The sequence below is a fragment of the Paroedura picta genome, chromosome 9 (assembly GCF_049243985.1).
Source record: "Paroedura picta isolate Pp20150507F chromosome 9, Ppicta_v3.0, whole genome shotgun sequence".
In the NCBI taxonomy this organism is placed as follows: Eukaryota; Metazoa; Chordata; class Lepidosauria; order Squamata; family Gekkonidae; genus Paroedura; species Paroedura picta.
Genome location: NC_135377.1, coordinates 47504001 through 47529848, shown reverse-complemented (window position 1 = coordinate 47529848; position 25848 = coordinate 47504001). Strand labels below are relative to the sequence as shown.

Genomic DNA, 25848 nt, shown 5'->3' with positions numbered 1-25848 from the left:
ACGAATTGTCCGACATAGTCGACTCCCGCTTTTTCCGCAAGCAACTGCAGTATCTGGTTTCTTGGAAGGGCTTCCCTGACTCTGACAATGAGTGGGTGTACGCGGAGGATGTCGCCGCCCCGATTCTCCTCCGCAAATTCCACTCCCGCTTTCCCGATAAACCGGGCCCTGCCTCCGTGGCCGCGGGGGCCTGAACGCGGGGAGCGGGGGGGGGCCTTAAGGGGAGGCGAGTGTCATGACCCCCCTGGTTCATGCCATCCTGTTCCCCCACTGCTCCTGCATATTCCTGCATATTCCCACTTTCACAGGCTTCCTCCGGCCGAGGCAGCCCAAGGCCGTAAAGCAATAAACCTGTCCTCTGAGAAGTTTCCTCCCTTCCTTTCCCAGCGGGAGAGGAGCCCCAACAACTGTATCAATCTCACTGTAAGTGTCCTTGCGGAGACAGCTAAGTCTCAACAATGTGCCATCTCCCCGATAAGGCACCTGGCCATCTGGTAGCCTGGGAACAGGACCCCTTTTGTCGTTCTTATTCACTCTCCCGCCAAACCCTCTGAGCACCCCTCCTTTATTTGGTGCACCCTATATCTACCCCACCCGTTTTGCTTGTACTTTGTTATTATCAAGATCTTTGCTTAGGAAGATCTTGGCATGCCCAGCTAACTGTGGATTTACCTAATAAAGCTCTACTTTAGAATTTGCAACTGCCTGTTGGATTCTTGATGCGCTTTCACTTGGGACTCCATCGGCTGGGATCAGCCTGATTCCTGACACCTTTTTTCTTTCCATTGGAAACAATGGAAGATGGAGGCACTATCTTTGGAGGTCCATAGAATTAGACCCTTGGTTCAAACTTGGGGGGGGGGGGTTGAAGAGAAATTTGGTGTATCTATCTCAAAAAAGCCCCCCCCCCCCGAGTCCCATATACCTACAGATCAATTCTCCATTATACTCTATGTGGATCTTTGAGTATGATTTATCAAAAATTATTTATAAAGTTTTTATAATGGTCCCCATAGGGTATAAGAGAGCCAGCTTGGTGTAGTGGTTAGGAGTGCGGACTTCTAATCTGGCATGCCGGGTTCGATTCTGCGCTCCCCCACATGCAACCAGCTGGGTGACCTTGGGCTCGCCACGGCACTGATAAAACTGTTCTTACTGGGCAGTGATATCAGCGCTCTCTCAGCCTCACCCACCTCACAGGGTGTTTGTTGTGGGGAGAGGAATGGGAAGGCGACTGTAAGCTGCTTTGAGCCTCCTTCGGGTAGGGAAAAGCGGCATATAAGAACCAACTCTTCTTCTTCTTCTTCTTCTAATATACCTGGAAAAAATGGTATTTCTGAATATTTACTGAATTTAAATACCATACTGGTATTGTGATTCAGGAATAAAGGGAAATGCCAATATTTTTCAGGTTTAATATACTTGATCTCAAAAAATACTGTCATTGGGTTTTTGGACCCACCCCTAGGCTGTGAAGGTGATTTGCAAGGCACATCTTGATATCTTTTAAAAGATCACTATGTTTTCACTGACAGAAGATGTTCATTGTTCTGACTTGATAATACCACCAGTTCAAGCAGAAAAGGTTCACATGATCTGCATACCCGCTACTTCAAATAATTCTGTGTATCAGGTCTCTTCCTCTGGCCAGCCCACTGTGTGAAGGACAGCAATGTCGCCTATCCTCATTGCACTTACGAAAATTCTCACCATCGAAAAGAAACTTGCAGGAAGATTTCTGAAAGTTCAAAATCCCTTGAGTCATCTGTTATACTTCTGTCCCCCTATGGAACAAATCATTTGGGGAAAGAGTACCTCACCATACCATGGCCTCAGTCTGAATGACTGTTTACTCTTTACAGAAATGCCAGGTCTCAAGCCATCTAAGTTGGACCCTTGAGTAGACTCATAAGGCAAAGATATGTCTAAATAAGAATTGTTTAAACTTTCTGACTTGTCTGATTGTCCATTCCCAAATGTCTTTTTCACTTGTTGGAGGAAATTTACTTAATCGTTAGGAAAGACAAGCTGCTTCTCCATAGTCCAGCAAGAGGTAGCTTACAAATAAATGCAAGTCCCTTTTATAATTTCCTCAAGGATGAAAAAGCAGTTTTAGAACACATTTTCTTCACACACTTGTGGGCAGGCAGCTATTTTGAGTGAGAAAATGGATAAAAGGAAATGGTTGAGCAACTCCTGTCCCACTATTTGTGCAATCAAAATTTCATCCTCCTGGGAGTACTACTGCTACTCTTTTAAAAAGGAAGAAGATATTTGTGACTGCATATAGGTTGAGCTCTTGATGTAGCATTCTGTATCATCAACTTGTGCATTCTGTATCATCAACTAATATATCAAAGGAGATTGTCCTCTGCTTCATTTTTTGTTGAATTTTTCCTGGAAGTCTTTTTTCCCCTCAGTTCGTTCCTTCCTGATGTTTTCACATACATAAATCTAGAGGGGCCCATTTCTGCCTCCTGCACAGTAAAATTAAGCTTGTTCTTATCCTTCCCTAGAGAGTTCTCTCTGCTGATTCCTGTGCCAGATTCTCAATTGAAACATCTGCCCACTTAGCTTTCTGCTTAGACTTTTGGAAGAGCACACAAGGAAGGGCTAATGAGAGAAGTACTTCACATCCAAAGAGGGCCTAATTGAGAAGGAATCTGAGCTTTTAGTATAGGAAGGCAAAGTACAGGTGCTTGACTGGGAAGGAATGGTATTTTGCAAGGCAGCTTCTGTGATACATGAGTATAAAAATATTCCTCATAAAATCATGAACCTTACAGTTGAATCATGGATCCTGGCAAATAGCAAAGTCCTCACAGGTTTGTGATTCAGCTTATTTTCCAAGTGAACAGATGGTTGCAGCAGTTTTAATAACAAATTTTGTACTGTGAATCTGTATGAACAAACGATCATATATTAGTTTATGAGAGCATGTTCGTGAAGATGGAATAAAATACATTTCATTGTTAGCAGCCTATTTGTGTACTTAGTGAATGATGGAGTGGTAAATGAGAATAGACAATTTATATATTATTTCATCTGAATTCCAATTGACAAACTGAGCTGAGAGATTTTTTTATTGACCTCTTCTTACTCATCATTCACATAAAATAAATTTTATCCATTGTGAAGATCTTAATCCAGTTGTTTCTGAGGGAAGATCCCAAAATTCAATTTTATGATCTGCTCTTCAGAATAAAGACAGTAGGACCTCATCTTTCTTAAAGATTAGATTCTCTCTCTCTCTTTCCTGTAGTAGCCATGAAGAATTGATAACAAAAAGCCCTCATAATTTGAAAAGGCTAGGGTTGACGCCCAATCACACACAGGTAGGTAAGGGAGAGGGATTCCCTGTTTCAAACCTGGACTACTGCAAATGGCTCCCTACCATATAAATGTGTACCTGCATTGTCCTAGCTTGCTGTCAAGGAGTTTTAGCAAATATAGCCAAGTGGGACGGTTTCTAGTGAATACAATCAGAGAAAGAAAAAACCTATCCCAAGGCTACTATAGATGTTACTAAAATTATTACAGGATAAATAAAGTAAAGGGTTCTTAGTTCTTGTTTGTTTATTCTCGTACTAGAGGTAAAGCCTCTGGTTTTACCTAGGCTGGGCACTAGTGGGCCGGTGGCCTTGCAGGGCTCCTGTTGGTGCTGCCGCACCGAAGCCTACTCTCCCCCCCTTCCTCCCCCCCCCCAAGGTACTGGCTTTGGCGCGGCGAAAGGAGCAGGCCTGGCGCGTCTCCAACGTGGCCTGCTCCTTTCGCCGTGCGGAAGCCTTTCCCCCCCCCTCAGCCCCCTGAGGTCCCTGCTTCATGATGGTAAATCAGTTTTCATGGCAGAATTGTGCCACATGATCACCTGCATCATTCCTTTCTCCAAGTCCAAAGTTGCCAATATTGCCTGTCTCTGCTTATGTGCCAACTTTTGCATTAAAGTCACTGACATCCTTCTTGGGTAGTTGTTTTAAAGTGTCTTGAATGGTGGTATAGAAGTCTTCAGTTTCTGCCTCTGTTGCATCAGTTGTCGGAGCATGTGATATTTATTGGTTTGGCACAAATTCAAATTGTCATGATTCAGTCATTGATCATCAAAAAACTTTCTACTGCTCAAGAAAATTTTAAGCTTGCAATAAAAGCCATGTTGTTCCTTCTTATAGAGTTGTGTCCTGAATAGTAGATGGTAAAATCCTCCGATTGAAAGAAACTGTCATCTATCCAATGTAATTCACTAATGCCAAGGAAGTCAATGTTCAACCTAACCATTTCTCTTTTGACAATTTCCAAGTTTCCTTGAGTCATTCCTCTAAAACTGCAAGTCGCTATAAAGCGCAGATCCTTTTTTCACCATTGGCAACTCAGCACCTGGGGTTCCTGCTGGATTTTTCCCAGGCACTTCATGAAATCCAGGGCTACTTGCTGCAGGTCCTTGTCTCTCCTCAATCACCTGTTGGGTACCTTATGGCCTTAGGGGATCACCATTAGACACCATATTGAAACCATCTGAGAACTGCACCATAAGATTTTCTGGGCAAACTTTTTTTACTAGGTAGGCTGCCAGGTCTTTCCTTAACCCTCCTCATTTACCTGGGCTTGGGACTGCTATGCTTAGGTGTGCATGGTGGGGTACAATCTAAACTTTCTTGCAATTGTAAGCCTCAATATGCTTTCTACAATGCTGACAGTGTTTGCAATATGCTGTACCCGTGTTTATTATCCTTTGGGGCTGCTTGAGCTAAGTGCCCTTTTTCTAAAGTTCTCATCACCAATGACTATGTATTCTAACTATGGCCAGTCTGAGTACCAAGAGATGTTAACTCCTAAGTCTTTTTCTGAACACCATTTTAGTAAATGGCTAGTAAATGTTAGGGGGAGGAAAATTAGTGAAACCACATGGGACTGGAACCACATGGGACTGGAAGACCTTCTAGCCCAGATCAGACTTAGTTGTCCACATGACTGCAATTTTCCTTAAAATACTGGTCACAGTCTAATTTCCATTATATTTGACCATTTGTTTTCTCACTTCCATATGTGCTTAATTTACCATTCTAGGAGTACACAGCCAACATGGTATAGTGGTTAAGAGCAGTTGCTGCTACTACTACTACCACTACCACTACCACTACCACTACTATTACTGTGCTCCTACCCACACATCACCCTCCTCCACCAAACATCTTTGCTGACCTTCTGTGAGATTTATTTCTCCAGCACAGTTTGTTTTTCACTTTCCTGAAACACTGAGCATTTTGTTCACATTTGTGCTGCTAAGGCTTTCCATGACAGCAGATGGAATTTTCATTAAATAGTATACTGTTATCCTCAATTGTGAAAATGTACATTTGTCCTTCAGAAACATTACAGGAAAGCCATAAGAAAATACGAGCAATTCAAAGTTATTTTTATTGGCCTTCTTGTTTGTAGGTATTCAGAATTACCCATTCCGATATTTTCAAAAATTAGACCCAGTCCAGTCATTCTAGTGTCCTATTAAGCACTTTAAAGCACTCTACTGAGACTCCACTTTCCTTTCAGTGTTAGGATTTCATGTGCCTGTGGGTGTATTTTATCCTCATACATTGAAGCAAGTACAGCAACCTCTTATTTTGTTGGTAAAAAGGTAGAAAATCAGCCTGTGTGACAAATAGAATTTTAAACTTCCAGACTGTAATCACCATATTTAGTTGAACAGTCATTCAGTTACATGAAGCTAAAAAATGAAAGGCACTGGCAAACCACCCCGTATTGAGTCTGCCATGAAAACGCTAGAGGGTGTCACCCTAAGGGTCAGACATGACCCGGTGCTTGCACAGGGAATACCTTTAGATAGATAGATAGGTAGGTAGGTAGGTAGGTAGGTAGGTAGAGATATAGATATAGATTTTAAATTTCAACATAAGTACAATTTGCCAGGTGCTCCCAGATAACCCTGCAAAACTGGGACAATCTGATCACCTAATAACCCTTAGAAGTGGTCAAACAATTATGATGTCTGTTTAGAGATGTACAGTTTTTTATTTGATATGAGATGTCCTTTGATACAAGCATGTAGTGATACTTAAGAGGATTTATTGATTAAATATGTCTGATGAAGATTATTGCAGTAGCCAAATTTAATCAAATTCATAACTGTTTCATTTTGTTTGAAATATAAAGTGTTTTTCTTATATTTTGCTGCCTTGAAGATTATTTTATTCCCAAACTCGAGTTTTGTGAAGGGTTGTTAACCTAATCTTGAAATGCTGATTGCTTTAAAATACACTAAACGTGTATTTTCAGGTTAGTGTTGATAAGAAGTTAGCAAACTCTGACATATAAATTGAATAATATGAATAAAGCACTCCTTTGTGCTTTATACATACATACACTTGGATCACACACTTGGATCATGCCTTAATTTAGTTTGGCCATATTTGTGATTCGCATATTTTATATGGTACAGAAATCTGGTAGAAATACTTGAGAGTTAAAGATACACTCACGTCTTCAGTTTAAATCAGTGGTATTGATGGATGTCCATTATTTTCATTCATGATCCCATTATCATAGGTTAATGTATAAAACTCCTGATAATGTTTTTTTATTTATTACTTTAACGATGTAACAGAATTTAGAATTTCTCCCCTCCTCAATTTTGTCTTATGTGAGATGGAGTAGTATGATTGGCCAGACGTCACCCAGTGAGCTTCTATGCCATAGTGGGGGATCAAAACTGGGACCATTTCCGCACTGTGAACTTCAATACCCTGGCTCCTGTGCACGAGCACAAATCCAGGACGGACAAGGTGCACAAATCTGGAGCGGACAAGGAATAGGTTGAGCATCCTGCCCTGACTCAAACTCCAGCCTGCAGCCTGATGCAAAGTCTCCAGCATGGAAATAGTCTTGGTCTCCCTAATCCTAGTCTGACCTTCTAAACACGAGGTCACACTTGAGTATTTAACCAAGTATGGACACCTTCTAATGTCTTTGTTCTTTTATCCCAGATTCATGCTCTGCTACAGGCCATTCTTCAGCTCAGACAACAAGCAAGATTATCTAAACTCACCAGATCAGAAGTACTGACCTCCGTAGACTGCTACAAATGGCAGGTTTGTACCCTTTCAGGGTTGTAGGGTTGGTTTTTTCCCTTCATTCTGGCCTGTTGCAAGTTGTTCATTTAGCCGTATGATTTAAAATGAAGAACATTTGGCTAATTAGGAGGCAGCTGTTCACTTAAGTAAATGACTCATAGATGGATATTTATGGCACATAACTATTTTTCCAGCCTATAGAAACTTTTAAAGAAAAATGAAAAGGGGAGCAGATGTTTTGCTATAGTATCCAGAAATATGTTCCCAAATAGTAAATGCTGAGTCCTACTTACTTTTCTTTCCAAATATGATAAAAATCAGGCTGTCATTAAAAAGGCATTCTTTTCCTATATGTCATCCCTTCATAACTATGTATTTTATATACTCATCATCTCATAATTTTGTATAATGAAAAATTTATTGCCGGCCATATTGTCAGTGTTTAAGAAACATAATGATTTTCCTCACTCAGCAGAGAATTACATTTCTGATTCACAGCTATTTTCAATTATTCTATTTCATCCTTTTGAAGCTGCCCCATGACCCTGGAACCGTCTCCCAGATATCAGGAGGGCTCCTGCTTCCCTTCCCTTCCGGCAAGTTGTAAAAAGTCTAAAAGAGAGCTGTTCCAGAAAGGTCAGGGTGGCAGCCTAAGCCTGAACAAAGAAAAAACACCCTGCTAGTCTGGGCAGGCATTATTAGAATATATAATGTTTTAAAGTGCTGTTTTAAATTATTTGTTTTATTAAATTAATTCGTATTGTGCTACATGTTTTGGGAGAAAGATTTTTTAAAAAATATAAAAAAGAAATAAAATGATGGATGGATAGATGAAATAAAATTTGTTAAGGTTTGTGATCCAGCCTGGCTATTACTTTTTAGACGGACAATCTCAAGGGCAAAAGGTGTTGCTATGTATGGGGTTACTGGTTTGAATTTGTCTTTCCATTTGTCTGGGAAATGAAAGTACATTCTTGATTGAGAAGGATAATATTGTTATCCCTGACAGTGATGATTTCTTTTGGGAGGAGTTAAAGTGAGGTGAATCCCTATGTCTACTTTGAGTGAGGCTGAAAAAATTGTTTAGGAGGACTACCTGATTATCAGTATTATTTCTCCCAACTTGATAACAGAAGATATTTATTAATACAAGATCCGAGCAAAGTCATTGTATGTGTGTTTATGTATTGACATAGGATGGGAATGGAGGTAATAAGTTTTCCCCTAAGGAAGTCCACACCTTCATATACTTATATCCCAACATGAACACAAAGGGTTCAAAATATGATGATAGGATGAAAGAAGAGATGGTGTTGGGGATGGATAAGTACAGTATGGGAGGTCTGGAGGTAGGGTAAATATGGAGTAGAGCTATCTAGATAACTTTATTTCAAAACAGAATAACTTGAATAAGGTGATAACAGATGTCCCACTTTGTGCAAACTGAATATTTTAGCTGACTTGATGTGGCTTAATTTTCTACAAAGATGGTTCATTAAGTTTGCTGTCCTGGCTTCTATGCCTAGTTTCTACCCTCTATCCTTTCTCAGACTGCATAATTAACACTTGTAAAATATAAACACCTCACTGTGAATTCAAAATTATTGCAGATTTAAATAAATTGATTCAGTCTGTTGTATGTTATGAAGCATGGCTTGAAGGAAAGAGAAATAGCTTATTTAGGGAAAGAGCATGTTTTTGAACCTGGCATTTTTCTTTCCAGCCCATATTTGCCTTGGGGTGATGCTTTTTGTTGCAAGTACTGGTGAGCTCAAAGGAAAGGCTCCAGCGATGAGGAAAGAAGGCCACCCTTTTCTGGCTACAGTTTTATTTAGACACTTAGAGGTCAAAAGAAGTATACAGTCTTGTCTAATCATTTTCAACTGACTATCTTATGTTGTACTGGAGCATAAAAGCATTTTTCACTGAGTGAGCAAAATGGAGAGCGCTTTGTGGCAAAGATCTCAGATCACTCTAAATTATTAATGAAAATAGATAGGACTTTGAACTGTGGCACCTCAAGTAAGAGCCTAAAAATGTGTTTAGTTATTATGTAAGAGTTGGTTTAAAGAGGGGAGAAATCTTCTGATTCATTCTCTACGGTCTTCTGTGGGAGGTTTGATGATCACTGTTCAAGTATGCAATTGACGTTAGTGCTGCTATTTCTGTTGGAAACAGAATCCATGCTTGGCCCAGCAAAAGCAGGAGAGGAAGGAGATAAGCATTCCTGCAGGCTTAAAAAGGAAATGGTTGAAAGAAGGGAACTGCTATTGATCCTGATTTCACAGACACAGACAATATGATTACTGTATTTTGCCATATTCATTATGAATTGCAGCAAAACCTAAATAATGTTGTATGAAATATCAGGATTAGGAAAGAGTGGGAAGATGGTTGTGTAATGACATAAATAAATATAAAATGAATAAATATAAAAAGAACTATTAAAAATATTTTGTGCACATATTATAATAATATAATTTCAGATATACTAAAGTCTCTAGTTTTGTTTCTCAGTGGTTCTGCCTTAGAACAATCTTTGAGATCAATATGTGAGCAGTAGTCTGGCCCATGTGTTGGGGCCCTCAGATGAGTTATAAAGACTACCAACTGAGTCATGAGCCCTCGTGGATTCGCCATCGTTCTTTGAAGAGTTTGAAGTGTCATTAAAGTTATATGTTTGTGCCCTATAGCAGTTGTTATTTATATATTGAAACTGGAACCTTGAATTGGGATAGGAAAACAACAAGAAGCCAGAATATGCAGTAGATACATAATTTATTACAATGCATCACTTGCTTGCTGAACCTTATACATTTGTGGGCAGTACCCCAAAACATTACAAATAGTTTAATCTGAAGGTATTTGATGTATAGACTGCTTTCCAGTGTAGACCGGAAACTATCCAAAGTATGTTTACTAACCTCTAGATAGGGCCTGGAATTACAAATGATCTCCAGACTACAGAAATAAATTTCCTTGGAGGAAATGGCAGCTTGGATTATCACATCCCTGCCCAGCTCCTTCCCCACTCAAAACTCCTCCCTCCCCAGGCATCATCTCCAAATTTCTCAGCATTTCCTAACCCAGAGCCCCTCCCCCCCCTCAGTATGTGGTGTCATCCATCTGTTGAGCTGGGAGAAGGAGGGTTGGCTGCTGCTATCTGGAATTGGTTATGCTTTAGATGTAATGGGGTTAAAGTATTAATGTGGGTTTTTTACACTGTTGGCTGCCACAAGCCAGGTTCCAGGTGTGGCAGGATACAAGTGATATCTAGATACAAGATATCTAGATGAGGGGGTGGAGGGACTACTCATCAATGAGGGGGTGGAGGGACTACTACTTTACAGATGACACCAAATTGGGAGGACTGGCAAATACTCCGGAAGATAGAGACAGAGTTCAACGAGATCTGAACACAATGGAAAAATGGGCAAATGAGAACAAGATGCAATTTAATAAAGATAAGTGTAAAGTTCTGCATCTGGGTCAGAAAAATGAAAAGCATGCCTACTGGATGGGGGATACGCTTCTAGGTAACACTGTGTGTGAACGAGACCTTGGGGTACTTGTGGATTGTAAACTAAACATGAGCAGGCAGTGTGATGCAGCGGTAAAAAAGGCAAATGCCATTTTGGGCTGTATCAACAGAGGCATCACATCAAAATCACAAGATGTCATAGTCCCATTGTATACGGCACTGGTCAGACCACACTTGGAGTACTGTGTGCAGTTCTAGAGGCCTCACTTCAAGAAGGACATAGATAAAATTGAAAGGGTACAGAGGAGAGCGACGAAGATGATCTGGAGCCAAGGGACCAAGCCCTATGAAGATAGGTTGAGGGACTTGGGAATGTTCAGCCTGGAGAAAAGGAGGTTGAGAGGGGACATGATAGCCCTCTTTAAGTATTTGAAAGGTAGTCACTTGGAGGAGGGCAGGATGCTGTTTCTGTTGGCTGCAGAGGAGAGGACACGCAGTAATGGGTTTAAACTTCAAGTACAACAATATAGGCTAGATATCAGGAAAAAAAATTTCACAGTCAGAGTAGTTCAGCAGTGGAATAGGCTGCCTAAGGAGGTGGTGAGCTCCCCCTCACTGGCAGTCTTCAAGCAAAGGTTGGATACACACTTTTCTTGGATGCTTTAGGATGCTTAGGGCTAATCCTGCGTTGAGCAGGGGGTTGGACTAGATGGCCTGTATGGCCCCTTCCAACTCTATGATTCTATGATTCTAAGTGGAATCATAAACAATAAAAATAATAATAAAATATTGAGAGTAGAAAATGTAATTTAAAAAAAGAAAAATCTTTTCACTCAGAAAGTGAGAAATTTAGCTGATACTCCAGGCTTGGGAGCCACTTGGCGTTGTTTGATGTCACCTGTGGCTATTCTGAGCTCTGTGTCTCAATGTGGGACCTGCCTCATGTTTGGGGAAATAGGCTTAGAGGGGCATGTGCAGAGGCAGTTTATCCTAGGAGCACATATAGCATGTGCTATGTGTGTCAGGCTGCTGTACAATCTTCAGTCTTCAATCAGTGATTGTTCGGAGGTCTTCATACTTATGTGACTTGTGGACCACAAGAACAAAAAGGGTGATTTGCTCATTCTTTTGGTAAGCATAAGTATGAAGGACCCCTTGGACATTGGGCCATTGCACTTGCATGTCCTACCAAGGCCCTGCAAATCCATAAACTGGCACATGGGCCCCATGAATCCTTAAGCTGGGGCTGAGCATGAGACTGATACATGATTCCCACCTTGAAACAGCTGGAACAGATGCTGACCTCATACCAAGAAAGGAAGAAATGTAGCTCTTTTGGTTGATAGTAAGTGCAAATGTGACTCTCTATAAGCTGTGGAGTGAGTACCAATGATTTAAAACATCTTAGTAGATTTGTGTATTTCTTGATTCCAACCCCTCTCTTTTAATATAAGCATCTAGCTGGATCATCCAGTCTAATGTCCATTCACAATGACTGGCCAGATCCTTCTAGAAGATCCACAGTAGAGACACAGAAGCCAAAGTTTGTCTGACTGATCCCTCAATAATTAGTAGTCAGAGGCATACTGCTTCCAAACATGTAGTCATCCACTCATCCATCATGGCATTGTAATACCTTTCTTCCATGAATGCCTCTCATCCCCTTTTAAAGCCACCTGCTAGTGGTCCATCACTACATCATGTGACATTGAGTTCCAAAAGTTAATTATGTGCTGTTTGAAGAATTGCTTTATTCTGCCTGTCCTTTATCTAATGTCCATCAATTCACTTGGGTACCCCTAATTCTAGGAGGAGGGGTCTCTCTAGCTACACTGTCCACTTCATGCATATAAACCAATATGATATGATATTACTAGCCTTAAAGCCCATTGCATCCAGGAATGCAATGGGCCCTAGTGGCACTCCCCCCAATGTAAGCGCGGCCCCCTGGCTTACATTGTGTTTCTGCTGGCAGGTGGAGAACGAGGCTGCAGGCGGTCATGTGGGCGGCAGTTGAGCTGGAGGGCCTGTTGTTGGCTGGTGCGATGGGTGCGATCCTGGTGGTGTGGACGGCAGGTCATTGGGTGGGCGAGGCAGGGCAGCACAGGAGTGGCTGCCTCAGTGAGTAGATAGGGCCTGGCCACAAGGCTTGGTGAGTGCCTCATGTCTGGGAGAGTGATTCGCGGTGCATGACACCACTGCTGGGTGACCTTGAGTTCCTGCTGGCTGTTGGGGTGACAGCTTCACAGCCGGTCACCCCAGCGCACAGCAGGCAAAGCAGGAAGTGTGCTGCCAGTTGGCCCACAGAAGCTGCCGGAGGCCACAATGATTGGCAACTGAGGCAGGGCAGGATCGCTCTCCTTGGTGGCCAGGCAGGATCTGAGTGCGAGGCTGCCAGAGTGCCTCACGGCTGGCTGTTCCAGGGGCAAAGCTGGGCATGACCAGATTGGCCCATGTGGGCGGAAGCACAGTCCAGACACTGGATGTGTGCCAGACAGCACTCCGTCCACAGGGGCCTTTCATAAATATTAAGGAGAACAATGATAAGCATATGATGGGCCCATTTTAGTTTTCTTTCCTCAGGGTTCTTTCCTTGGAGGTCTTTTCTTGGAGGTCTTTCCTTGTACCTGCAACTGGGAAGAAACGGACAAGATCAAGAAGTGTTTCTCCCTTGCCTGGATGAAGTGCAACTTACATCTGCACCAAGGGCCAGGAATTTGGGCATGATTTTTGATGCCTCTTTATCTATGAAGGCTCAGGTCATGAAGGTATCCCAGACGGCATTTTTCCACCTGTGCCAAGCACAGCTACTAGCGCCCTACCTGTCTGTGGAACACTTGGCCACGGTGATCCATGCAACAGTCACTTCCAGATTAGACTTCTGTAATTCGCTTTACACAGGTCTACCCTTGTCCTTGACCTGGCGGTTGCAGTTGGTACAGAATGTGGTTGCTCGGGTCCTCAATAGGTCATCTTGGAGGGCCACTGCTTTGACATTTAAGGCTATATGCAGCCTGGGTCCTACCTATTTCCAGGACCGCTTTTCTCCTTATGCTTCCTGCAGGGCACTCTGCTCTGTGGGTATGAATCTGTTGAGGATCTCGGATCCCCAGGAAACACACCTGGCCTCGACCACAGCCAGGGCTTTTTTGGTCCTGGCCCCTACCTGGTGGAATGAGTTCCTAGAAGAGCTGAAGGTCCTGTTGGAATTCTCTGGGTTCTGTGGGGCCTGCAAGATGGAGCTTTTCTTCCAGGCTTTTAGTTGAGGCTGGGCCAAACACTGGGTTAATAAGATCGGGTCCTCCCCCATCCTTGTGCCATCTGCCCCCCCCCCCCGGAAGAGGGCCTACCATCACCCTAATTTTACATCTTGTCACTGCCGGGAATGAATGAGCTGAGGAATAGTGATAGATAGCTGTGGTTGCCATCTATGCCATTTTATCTGTTGTGATCATATTTTATCGGCGAGATGGTAATCTTGCCGTCTTATGGGTGTACTGTTTTTATTATGCTTTTGTGAATTGCCACAAGTCAGGCTGTCTGGGAATTGCCGTTATAAAAATCTAACGATAAATAGAACATTCCAACACATCAATAATTTTTGCTGTTCTTTTATACACCTTTCCCAGCTCTGTACACTGTTTGGCATGTCATGACCAGAGAGACGTGTTGACAGTTCTTACCCTTTTGGAAAGGTGGGGAGAGGTACATTCATAAAAATACCACTTCCACGCACATTTTCAACTGTGTACAGGGTGGGAATTCTTTTTTTTATGATGTGCACCTTTAGAAATACATCCACCAACTCTAACTTGGCCCCTACCCAGGGTGCTATAAGCATTCAAGAGGTCTCACAGTATTGAACCTAAAAGAGAACTGGTAGGAGAATTAATTGGATACTGATTTTACTGCTAGCATTTAGGAAACTCTTTAAATTGCAAAGGGGGCAGTATTATATTCCATAAATAATAATGCAATGTAATAATAGGGTATAATATCCTGAAATGGTGGGCAAAATTTGGGTCAGACAATGTGTGCCATAAGGTGCATGCCCCCAAAACTCAGTTTCCTTGCCAAAACTTCCCCATATAGTATGTTAAAAAAAACACAGCTATCTCCTGTATTGTGCTGTCCTCCTAGCCTTGAACCTTGACCCTCTGGGCAATTGCTCTCAGGTCCAAAAGTCACTACTTAGTTTTGGAATAGATGAACAGGAAGCAAGTCTCAGAACTTCAAAACAGACCAGACCACTCTCAAATGGTTGATCCATCTGCCTTCTCCCCTGTGATTCTTCATGGACATCCCTTTCTGTTGTCATAAAGCTATGCAGAGTTTTAATCAGGTGAACACATGGAAATGCCTTTATATTCAGGCAGGCCATTGGCTTACCCAGCCCTGCACTGCCAATCCTGACAGGCCACAGCCTTCCAAGGAGTCAGAGGGAGGATTTTAATAACTGTACTTTACATCATGCAGACCTTGTATTTGGATTCTGAAAGTATTGATTAAATCAGGCATTAGAGGGCAATATAGTCACACAAGTGAAAGCCTGCCTTTCTGAACATTCTTACCAGGGTGGCACATGTCACAGTCACTCGTACATTGCCGCAGCACACCCACAGTCCAAAGTGTAATGGCAGTTCTGACTAATTGCAGCAGTTTTTTAAATATACTTGGCATAAGCACACACAACTGAAAAACTGCTTTTGTTAATATCCTGACAGAACTATTAAAAAACGCTGTGCCAAGGAAAATTTAGAGAATAATTGATCTATAAAATACATTCTAAATTCCTAATTTCTTTCTAGAAGTTCATTTTTTGGAAAATAGGTTGAGAAACTAATTGTAAATTGTGTGTTTGTTAAAAAAAATGTGGTTTATATACCCAATTTACCCTGACCTTGGTCCACCTTGTGGTATGAAAAAATCAAAGCATTCCCTTCACAACAATATGTTTCCTGTAGGATATAATCCAGCAAATACCACTGATGTTCAGCTTCTATTTATTTCAGCAGTACTACGTAGCTTTTAAGTGGGTAGCTCTGTTGGTCTGAAGTAGCACAAGAAAAATTGAGTCCAATAGCACCTTTAAGACCAACAAAGATTTATTCAAGGCATGAACTTTCATTTTGTCTGAGGAAGTGTGTGTGCACACGAAAGCTCATGCCTTGAATAAATCTTTATTGGTCTTAAAGGTGCTATTGGACTCAAATTTTGTTGTACATAGCTTTTGTAACTCTCCATTGTTAGTTGATATATTTTCACCAGAATTCTTAGACCATTCTGTCAACTCTTCTCTTATTGTTCCATTCCTTTTATATATGGTAGGATTCTATGGCCATTTTGATTCTGGTTCTCACCATAGAGGGCTTCTGTGGTGATGTCATTGTGTACTTCATCAGTGACAGAACCCCCTTTTTTGCATGCATGTGCAGTAATATTATAAAATACTAACATTATTTTAAGGCTGGATGTATCATGGATATCCTCTTGGGTTGCTGCCATTTCTAAGGTCTCCCTCTCCTCCTTAGTCACCATGAAAATGTCTGGCCATTGTTGAACTGGATATACTAATTCAATAATTATGAAACATGCTAAATGTCAACAAGTAAGCTTAAATTTATTTGTGTAGCTTAAGGCCATTACAAAATATCAAAAATGTGTCAGTGAGATAAAATGGTACAATGATAAAAGGAAGATATAAATATAATAACCATTCTGAGCAATTGGTAAACAGTTGCTATACAAAATATTGCCTATTCTTAATATTTCGAGGTAATAGCTCCCCTTTTTTGCATGTGTAGTGCTATTATAACATTGTACAAAAAAGAAAACACACTGAGAGCAATAATCAAAGAGAAGAGGGGAAGAATAAAGAAACAATACAAGCAAATGTCATCAAAACATACCTACCCCCCAACTCTGCAAAAAGGAAAGAAACTTCATGGATGAGTGATTGCACAGAGAAAGCTACATGAAACATTGTTTTGTCCCAAAGTTATATCATTACTGTATTATACTTGAGGGTTAGAAAAATCTCTTCTAGGAAGACTCACTGGTAGAAAATCTGCTGTGGTCAGGTGAAGAAGCTGACATTACTTTAGAGTAAAAGAATCTTTAACCGCTCCTGCGGAGCGGATAAAATAAAGCAGTAAGGGCTGTGTGGACGGAGAAAGGGTGGAGCATGTCCGTGATAAAAACTTGGAGGGGCCAATCAGGAGCCACGAAGCAGCTCCAGATTGGCCCCTTCAAGTGCCACTTGGCCCGCCCTAGTCTAGGGCCCGATTCACCACTTGGCCCGCCCTACTCTAGCCACGCAGATGGTTTGCCGTCAGGAAAGAAACAGGCCCACCTGGGGAGGGGGATGCCGGGAAAGGAGCAGGGCCGCCACGTCGAAGATGTGGCAGCCCTGCTCCTTTCTGCCCACCAAGGCAGGAGCCTCGCCAGCAGGGGGGGACTTCCCGAGCCTCCCGTCCACCCTCCCACCCAAGCCGTGGCACCGCCACCCACGGAGGGGCACATTGTGCCCCTGCAGAGCCACCCGGGAGCCCTGCCGCCACAGCGATGGACAAGGTAAGACCCCCCTGGCGTGCCACCACCACAATACCCACCCTCCCAGCTTTGGGCTCCCCAACCAACAACACCCGCCACTGCTTTCCCCCACCCCCACAACTCAACACCACAATCCCTCCAAACACCCATCACCGTCTCCCCCCCACCCAGCCTCTTGAAAATCACCACCCCTTCCCCTCACCACCCTTCTGAGACTCCACCAGGCTCCGGGGAGTCTTGCCCCGTCGCGCGTGCCACACCACTGCCCCTGGGGCCGGCTTGTTCCTCCTCCCTTCCCGACCCGACCCTGGCCGTCCCTTTGCCCGCCCACCCACTCTTCCCCGCGCCCCTACTTACCTGTTCCCACATCGAGCCCTTTGCCGCCCCTTTACTCCACTCCTGGCCACCGTGGCGGCCAGGCCATGCTGCCCACGCGGTGATCGGGACAATGCCCAACTAAACCATGCATGCGCGGAGTCCCACGCATGCCTGGTTGCCATCCCCCGTGGCTGCCCCGCCCCCCAGCCCTAGCCGCAACCATGCAACAGGAGTTCCGCGCATGCCTGGTTCCCATCACCCTCCCCCCCGCCCGTGCCACCCCCTGGCCCTACCAACATCCCTGGCTGACACCAGCCCACCTGGCCAGCAGCCAGCATGCTTCACCCCCCCCCCCATGAGCGGGGAATGGCCTCTGCGGGCTGCCACTGCTCTGCCCTTTTTTATAAATGGGCTTTAATTCTAGTCATACATAAAGTGAGAGGAGACATAAACAGCTACCTTTAGCCAGTCATATTCCAAGTCATTCCATAGCTCAGTGGATTCCAGGAAATAAAATAGGGTGTGTGATTGTTTCTATAATTTTATAGAAACCTTACAGCTACACCTTCCCCCATTGGTCAATGGGGGCAGAGCAGACACCGAATAGGTAACTGGTAGATTGTAGAAGGAGGAAAATTCAACTAAGTTAATAAAGACATCTCCTATCCTGTGCCAGCCTTTGGGGTTATATATATTTATATTAAGATACAGGTGTATGGGGGACGTGCAAGCTGGTTTCTATTAGATGCAAAGGACTAATTTAGATCAACAGGAAAGGTGGCTATTATTATTATTATTATTATTATTATTATTATTATTATTATTATTATTATTATTATTAATTGGATTTATATCCCGCCACTCCCCATAGGCTCGTGGCGGGTCACAGCAGTCCTATCCCCATTAAAATACCCATTAAATGACTTTAAAACAATCCCAACATGGCAGAACTTATTATTCCCACCCCTGCTATCAGAGCGGCAGGGAGGGTGGGGAGGAGATGCTAGGTCTGGGAAGGGGGGGATTTTGGCACTCATTTGCTGACCCCGGCCTCAACCAAAAACCCGGCGGAAGAGCTCCGTCTTGCAGGCCCTGCGGAAAGCTGGTAAATCCTGCAGGGCCCGCAGCTCACCTGGGAGCTCGTTCCACCAGGTAGGGGCCAGGACCGAAAAGGCCCTGGCCCTGGTCAAGGCCAGGCGCACTTCTCTAGGGCCAGGAACGATCAGGAGATTCTCCCCCGCTGAGCGTAAAGGCCTGCGGGGGATATAGGTCGGTAGGCGGTCCCTCAGGTATGTGGGTCCCAACCCGCGTATAGCCTTAAAGGTCAAAACCAGAACCTTGAACCTGATCCGGGCAGTAATTGGCAACCAATGCAGCTGCCTCAGCACAGGCTGGATATGGGCCCTCCAAGGTGTACCAGTGAGGACCCGAGCAGCTGCGTTTTGCACTAGCTGGAGTTTCCAGATCAGAGACAAGGGTAGGCCGGCGTAGAGCGAGTTACAGAAATCTATTCTGGAGGTGACTGTCGCATGGATCACTGTAGCCAAGTGGTCAGGGGACAGGTAGGGCGCTAGTAGTCGGGCCTGGTGAAGATAGAAAAATGCCTGACCCGCTACTCTCTTGACCTGAGCCTCCATAGTCAGGGAGGTATCAATGGTCACCCCCAAATTCCTGGCCTGGGGCGCGATAGAAAGTTGCATTCCTGCCAGGGTGGGTAAGCGTGCTGCCTGGTCCTGCCCTCTGCCTCCCAGCCACAGGACCTCCATCTTGGAGGGGTTGCGTTTCAGGTGACTCTGCTCAAACCATTCAGTCACTGCTTCCAAACATCTGGCGAATGGTTCCGGGGGAGAGTCTGGGCGGCCGTCCATGAGGCTAGCTGGGTGTCATCAGCGTACTGGTGGCAACCCAGCCCAAAGCTCCATACCAGTTGGGCCAGAGGGCGCAGAAAGATGTTGAATAACGTGGGGGAGAGGACTGCGCCCTGCGGTACTCCACAGGGAAGTCCGTAGGGACGCGAGAACTCTTCCCCCACCGCAACCCTCTGGGTCCGGTTCTGGAGAAAGGAGCGTATCCAGCGCAAGGCTGTGCTCCGTATCCCCGTGCCGGCGAGGCGATGGATCAGAAGGTTGTGATCCACGATGTCAAAGGCCGCCGATAGATCCAAAAGGACCAACACGGCCAACCCGCCTCTGTCAAGCTGGCGACGGAGATCATCCAAAAGGGCGATCAACACCGTCTCCACCCCGTGGCCAGGACGGAAGCCCGACTGATATGGATCGAGTGCCGAAGTTTCCTCCAAGAATGCCGAGAGCTGGTCAGCCGCAGCCCTCTCCACCACCTTGCCCAGGAACGCCAGATGCGATACTGGACGGTAGTTGGCAGGGTCCTGCGCGTCCAGCATTGATTTCTTTAGGAGAGGGCGAACCACTGCCCCCTTTAGCCGCTCAGGAAACTCCCCCGAACTTAGGGAGGAGTTGATGATGTCTCTGAGCTGGCCTCCTATCCCCTGGCTGCCTCCCTTGAGGAGCCAGGAACGGCAGGGATCAAGGGGGCAAGTGGTCGCCCTGACCAAGCTCAGCAACTTGTCCACTTCGGGAAAAATTAAAGAGAACATTGTATAACTTAGAAGATGGACTTCCTTGCCACCTCCAACAAAATTATTACTAATTCATTGTACAAAATGTTGAAAATTAAAATAGAGATATCTTTGTTTCTCAAATAAAAATCAGACACACTGAGGTTCCAACTACATGTAACATTTGTATTCTTTGATCATTTTGAAGTTTTTTTTATTTTCTTTCCCAAATGCAGATGCTGGAACTGATTTTTACAGAGGCTTTAAAATAATTTCCCTATTTTTCCTTTGGCAACTTGTATGCACACAGGAAAAAATATAAGAACCCAGAAATTTTGGTGAATAGAGGTAAAAGTAGTTCTAGGATGGGTTTTTATTGTTGTTGTTTTTTGGTATGACAATGGCATGGAAAGTAAAACCTCATTCCCTCTCTATCGCTCACCCTGTCAAAAACAAAAAAGCAAGAGCAGCTGCTGCATTTGGAAAATGATAAGGGGAAAAATTAAATGATCACAGAAATAAAATTAATATGTGAAACAAAATTCCACTCAAACAGTATTATTTGGGAAATACCACTTACCAAGTATTAATGATGCTGTGCCTGGTAAGCACCTGGTAAATACCTGGTAAGATGAGATACTGCCACACATTTATACCTGATCAGAAATCTGAGGATCAACGAGAATAGTATACTTCCTTTCACTGCTGTTCATTGAGTGGTCTTCTGCGCAGGCACACAACCCTCCTTCTATCCCTGCTGTGAGCTTACACTGATTGATTGCTTAATTGATTATATTATATTATATTTATATACCACTGCTCTCAAAAGTCTTTCGGCAGTTTACAGAAATTCATAAAAACAATAAAATCCCACAAAAACCCATTAAAACATAATTAAAACACAATGATATATATATTCCTGCTACAAACAGTTTATGCACTGAGAACTTCACAGCCCCAGCTCCCGTGCAGGAGCAAAAATCGGGGGCAGATGAGGAGCACTGGGCCAAATGCTCTCCCGTGTGGGTGCAGGAAGAGGTGGGAAATACTGGAAGTTCAGTATTAAATTGCCATTCATGCCTGAGTCCTTTTTAACCACCTTACTCCAGCACTGACCAAGGCATTCCACCCACTGCTCAGACACTTTTATGTTACTTAATCAACCACATTTATTTCTCATAGCTTTTAAACATGGTTTAAGATAAGCTGTGCCTGTTTGTCCAAGATTTATGGGAAAGTTCATGTGACATTGGAACTGCAATTAAGCATACCGAACTGACAAATATAAATTAGTACTCCAGCAGATATTGACATTCAAATTCAAGTTGGTTGTACTTGAGTGTGATTATGCATTCATTTACTTACATAAAAATTACTGAGCTCACTGGGGTCTACATTTAGAAATCATAATTTAAAAGTTTTATCAATTAGATTGTAGGGGGGCATAGCTGTATCTCTTTCACAAATATTCTTTGTGCCTGATTTGAAGAAACACTGTAGAATGAAAAATGGGTGATGAGGTTAATCTGAATACTAATTATAGTGTAATTCATATAGAAAATTATTGAGCAGTCCAACTCAAGATGTCTGTTGCTACCCAGTGGGAAAGAACTTTATACCATGTGCCATCTCAACAGAAATATCAAAATAAAGAAAATAAAGAAAAGAGACAACGCAGCAATAATGGTGAGCACTCCCCTAGTCTCTGTAAACAGTGTCACCATTCACTAATCATCTATGACTCCTAAAAATGTTTCCACATTAGCCATGCATGAAGTCAACAATCATCATGTGATGACAGAGGGAATACTATGATGTTCAATTATTATGTTACATTAAGGATTAGTATCCTCTTCCACACATTAGGGGAAAAGCAGGCTACAGGAAGAGAGCCCATGTCTGGAGAAGAGGAGGTGGAGAGGGGACATGTTTGCTGTCTTCAAGTATTAGAAAGGCTGTCACTTAGAGGAGGACAGGGAAATGTTCCTGTTGGCAGCAGAAGACAGGACTCATAGTAATGGGGTTACCATTAAACTACATGTAGAATGACATTGGCTAGATATTAGGGGGGGAATACACTGTCAGAATAGTTCAGCAGGGGAATTGATTGCCTAAGGAGGTGGTGAGCTCCCCGTCATTGGCAGTCTTCAAGCAGCAGCTGGACAGATACTTATCCTGGTTGCATTAGGCTAATCTTGTATTGAGCAAGGGGCTGGACTAGATGGACTGCATAGCCCTTTTCAACTGTATGATTCTATGATTTGATTCTATTTAATGTTCCATAGAGCAACATTTCAACCACAAAACCATGGGAGCAAACAAAAGAGAAATTCACAATACTTCGCAGTCTTCTATGTCCCGTCCCATCCAACCATCCCTCTGATTGATTGACAACATCTTGAAAGTTCTCTAGTAGGCTATGGGATAAATCTTTTCAGACATTTTAGGCTAGTTCTCTTGCTGCCAATACTCCAGAAATGCTTGGAAAGTCCCAGTTAAAGGGAGTTTCTTAGTCATTACTATACTCTCACTGTCTCCCCAACTTCAGAAACTTAAAAATTATGGGAGGGAAAATACAGCTGAGTGGAACCAGTTTCCATGTGATTTCAAACAATGCCAACAGCTGTACTGAGTGGCCAATACCACAAAACACGAAAAGATCATTGCTTCTGTATCTGTGGAGCCGTAGTTGTGGAGGGTCTCCCATAGTACATTCTAATTTGCCCATTGTGTACAGATTCTAGGGATAGATTTCTTACATTTAGCCTACTACATGGGCTAAATGATAAATCCGACCAGGAAAAACTTGTGTTCTTGCTATCAGATAGTAATTCATTTGTCTCTAACAGAATGTCATTATTTGGCCTTGGGGCTAAGAAAATAAAGGCTAAAGTCGTCCTGCAGAGAGCAATATTTAGAATAATAATTGCTGGATAGGTGGATATATGTAATCTAGAAATGTTCTTATGATGATTAGTGATTGTTATCTGTGATTGCTCATTCTCTTATTTACTATTTTATTACTGATTTGAAATGTTTTAAATCTTTCTAAAATCTTTTTATATTGTAATGGCCTATGGCTTCATACAATAAAATCTGACTTGAGTAACTTTACTTGAGAGGAACCAGTTTTCCAGGTCTCTGAAACACTGACCCTTTTCAGCTGTTAAGAGATTGGTGTGCCAGCTTCAGGCACAAGTTTTCTCTCAACATGCATGTTTGCCATTTGCAGGAAATACATGTATTTTGCAGGCTCAGTACATGCAATCTGAAACCCAGATTTTTAAGGTACTTATTGACAGTTCCAAAGCTAAGTAATATATGAACAGTGAATGTTCAGGGATATGGAATGTTATAGCATAGCCCATCTTTTCCCTCTTAATAAAACAGTAAGAGGTGTTGGGGTGAGCTCAGTCCGTGATGAGGGCAACAATTGGTCCCATGGCCCTGGACTGACAAGCGGAGGAGCCAATCGGAAGGCACGAAGACCAAAATTCCATCCAGCCAGGGGCAATCTGGAGAAATGGCTGCCAGTCTGCTCCTGACCACCAAAGGGAGAGGAGGTCAGAAGGGCTGCCGAGGGGGATGAGAACAGAGGCTGTGCCAGCCCTTTTCGCCCCAAGGCTGTCCTAACTGTCATGTCCAACTGTAAATTGCCTCAGAACCCTGACAGAGCTCGCAGGAGACTGAAGAGTGCACTCCCTCCCCCCCTTCAGGCCTGCTGCGAAGGGGCCTCTGACAGGCCCTGACTGAGGGGAGGGAGGCAACGCAGGGGAGCCTGAGGACATTCCTTTTGAGGGGGGGGACTATCCCCTTCTGCCAAACAGTTGGCTGACAGGGAGGCCACAGAAAAGCCCCTTTTCACTTAAAATACTGCTCTGGCCGGGGGTTAGACACAGCCAAGCCATGTGTCTTTCTTCTTTGCAACTCTTTGCAGGTTTGAGGCCACTGCACAGCGTTATTCTGCAGATGAAACTGGTTTTTTGTCTCCTGTTTCATCTGCACAACAACCCTGTGCAGTAGGCCTCAACATTCAACCCCATGCCCTTACAGACTGGACAACTCCTCCCCTCCCTCTTCCCACTGCCATGCACTAGCGCCCGTTGTATTCTTGGATACAACGGGCTTTGCCCCTAGTTGTAGTCATATCTTAGAAGTTAAGCAGAATCATTACTGGAATGGGAGACCACTAAGGAAGACTTTGCCAAAGAAGTCAGACAACCTCTGCTTAAGATACCAAGATACCACTGGCTACCCTCCAGTAGGATCCCATTCACTATCCATGGACAAAGTGATAACAGGGAATGGCCAATCCGCTTTCTCCCATGGCCTGGGCCTAGGAGGCACCTGCACAATTGTGGGTGGCTGCATCCTTGGGCCTATTTGTTTCCATGGACAAAGTTCAGGAAATCTTTATGACACATGTGTTTCTATGAAAATCAGTTCACAACTCTTGAACCAGCCAAAATTCAGGATGACACCTGCTTCATGCACTGGTTCGTGCGAGTCTCTACTTGGAATGAAAGTAACTTCTTGCATTATATCTGAAAGTGTGAATATGTTAATGTAAGTCAAACAGCTACAAGTGTCCTATAGGTTCCTGTGAAATACAGATTTGGTATCAAACTTGGTTTCATTCAGTGTAATGGGTGAAATAGGCATTCTATACCTCCAGCTTTTCTCTACCTGTAGAACTCTCAAAGTGCCTTACAATTGCCTTGTCTTCCTCTCTCCACAACAGACACCTTGTGAGGTAGTTGGGGCTAAGAGAGCTCTGAGAAGACTGCTCTGTGAGAAAAGCTCTAACAGGGCTATGACTGGCCCAAGGTCACCCAGCTGGCTGCATGTGGAGGAGGGGGGAATCAAACCCAGCTCCCAGGAGTAGATGCTGCCACTCTTAACCACTATACCAAGCTAGTAAGTAGTTTTATGTTGTCGAGCTATGTCTTATTTTCCTTATCAGGATATTGCAGTTCAGTTTGTTAGCCAATAGTTAAATTACTGGAAATCATCTGGGTGCCAAAACTAATAGAAACCATTTTGTGAAATTCTAACCTTGTCCCACTTCTGAGCTTGAACTTCCTCAGTTTTGTTTTGCTTTAAATTGTTCAATGCTTCTCCTTTGGGAAAAACATCATAATTTATTTAGCTGTAGCCTCAATATGCTGTTTCACAGGATCTTTCTGCTAATGCAGTCTGTAATACTTTAGTTGGAGAGCAAGGTTGAGTCTGCTCACTAGAAACATTTTTAAATGACGTTTTATGCATGAATATTTGTTTGGTTGTTTGCAAGGCACTGTTCTAGAATTTCTACTTCCTTTAAGTCTAACAGAAACATTTATTTATTTATTATAAATAAATCATAAAGGAAATTAAGGACACTATACTGCTTTTATTTGTTTGCCTGCTTTTCTCTGTTAGGCCTTTTATGCACGGTGCCAGATTCTGTGCGCTGGCGCCGTACCATTGCGGTGGGGCACAATGCCCTGCCGTTTCCCGTGAACGCACATGCTGGGTTGCCCCGGCGTACTGCGCTAACACGCGCTTGATGCAAGGAGGCCCGGCCGAGGTAAATGCAGCGGCATGGGCGGGGGAGGTGGGGAGGGGCCGGGGGGAGCAGGGGGTTGCCCCTGCCAGCTCTGTGCCACCACGGAGCCTGCAGAGGAGAGCGGTGTCCCTTAAGGGCCACCGCAGGTCGAGGCTGGGCGGCCCAACAAGCCCGGTGCTGCCGATTATGCACAGTGCCGGGCCGCCGCAGCCCCGGCTTACCTGGGAAGCTCCGGAAGATCCCGCGTTCACTTACCATGGATCTTCCAAAGCCCTGGGCCGGGAGGTGTCTG

The 25848-nt window shown here is 43.7% G+C and overlaps 1 protein-coding gene across 10 annotated transcripts in view; it reads left to right on the top strand.

The window, feature by feature from the left end:
* DLGAP1 (DLG associated protein 1) overlaps window positions 1–25848 on the top strand; it is a 338129-nt gene that overhangs the window by 153041 nt on the left and 159240 nt on the right. For 8 of the 10 annotated variants that reach the window (XM_077352686.1, XM_077352684.1, XM_077352677.1 and 5 more), the window contains 2 exons: window positions 6996–7100; window positions 24750–24925. The gene's annotated coding sequence lies outside the window, so the exon portion shown is untranslated. Of the gene's footprint in view, window positions 1–6995; window positions 7101–21565; window positions 21695–24749; window positions 24926–25848 lie in introns of all 10 variants that reach the window. The other 2 variants (XM_077352679.1, XM_077352681.1) reach the window with 2 other exon arrangements.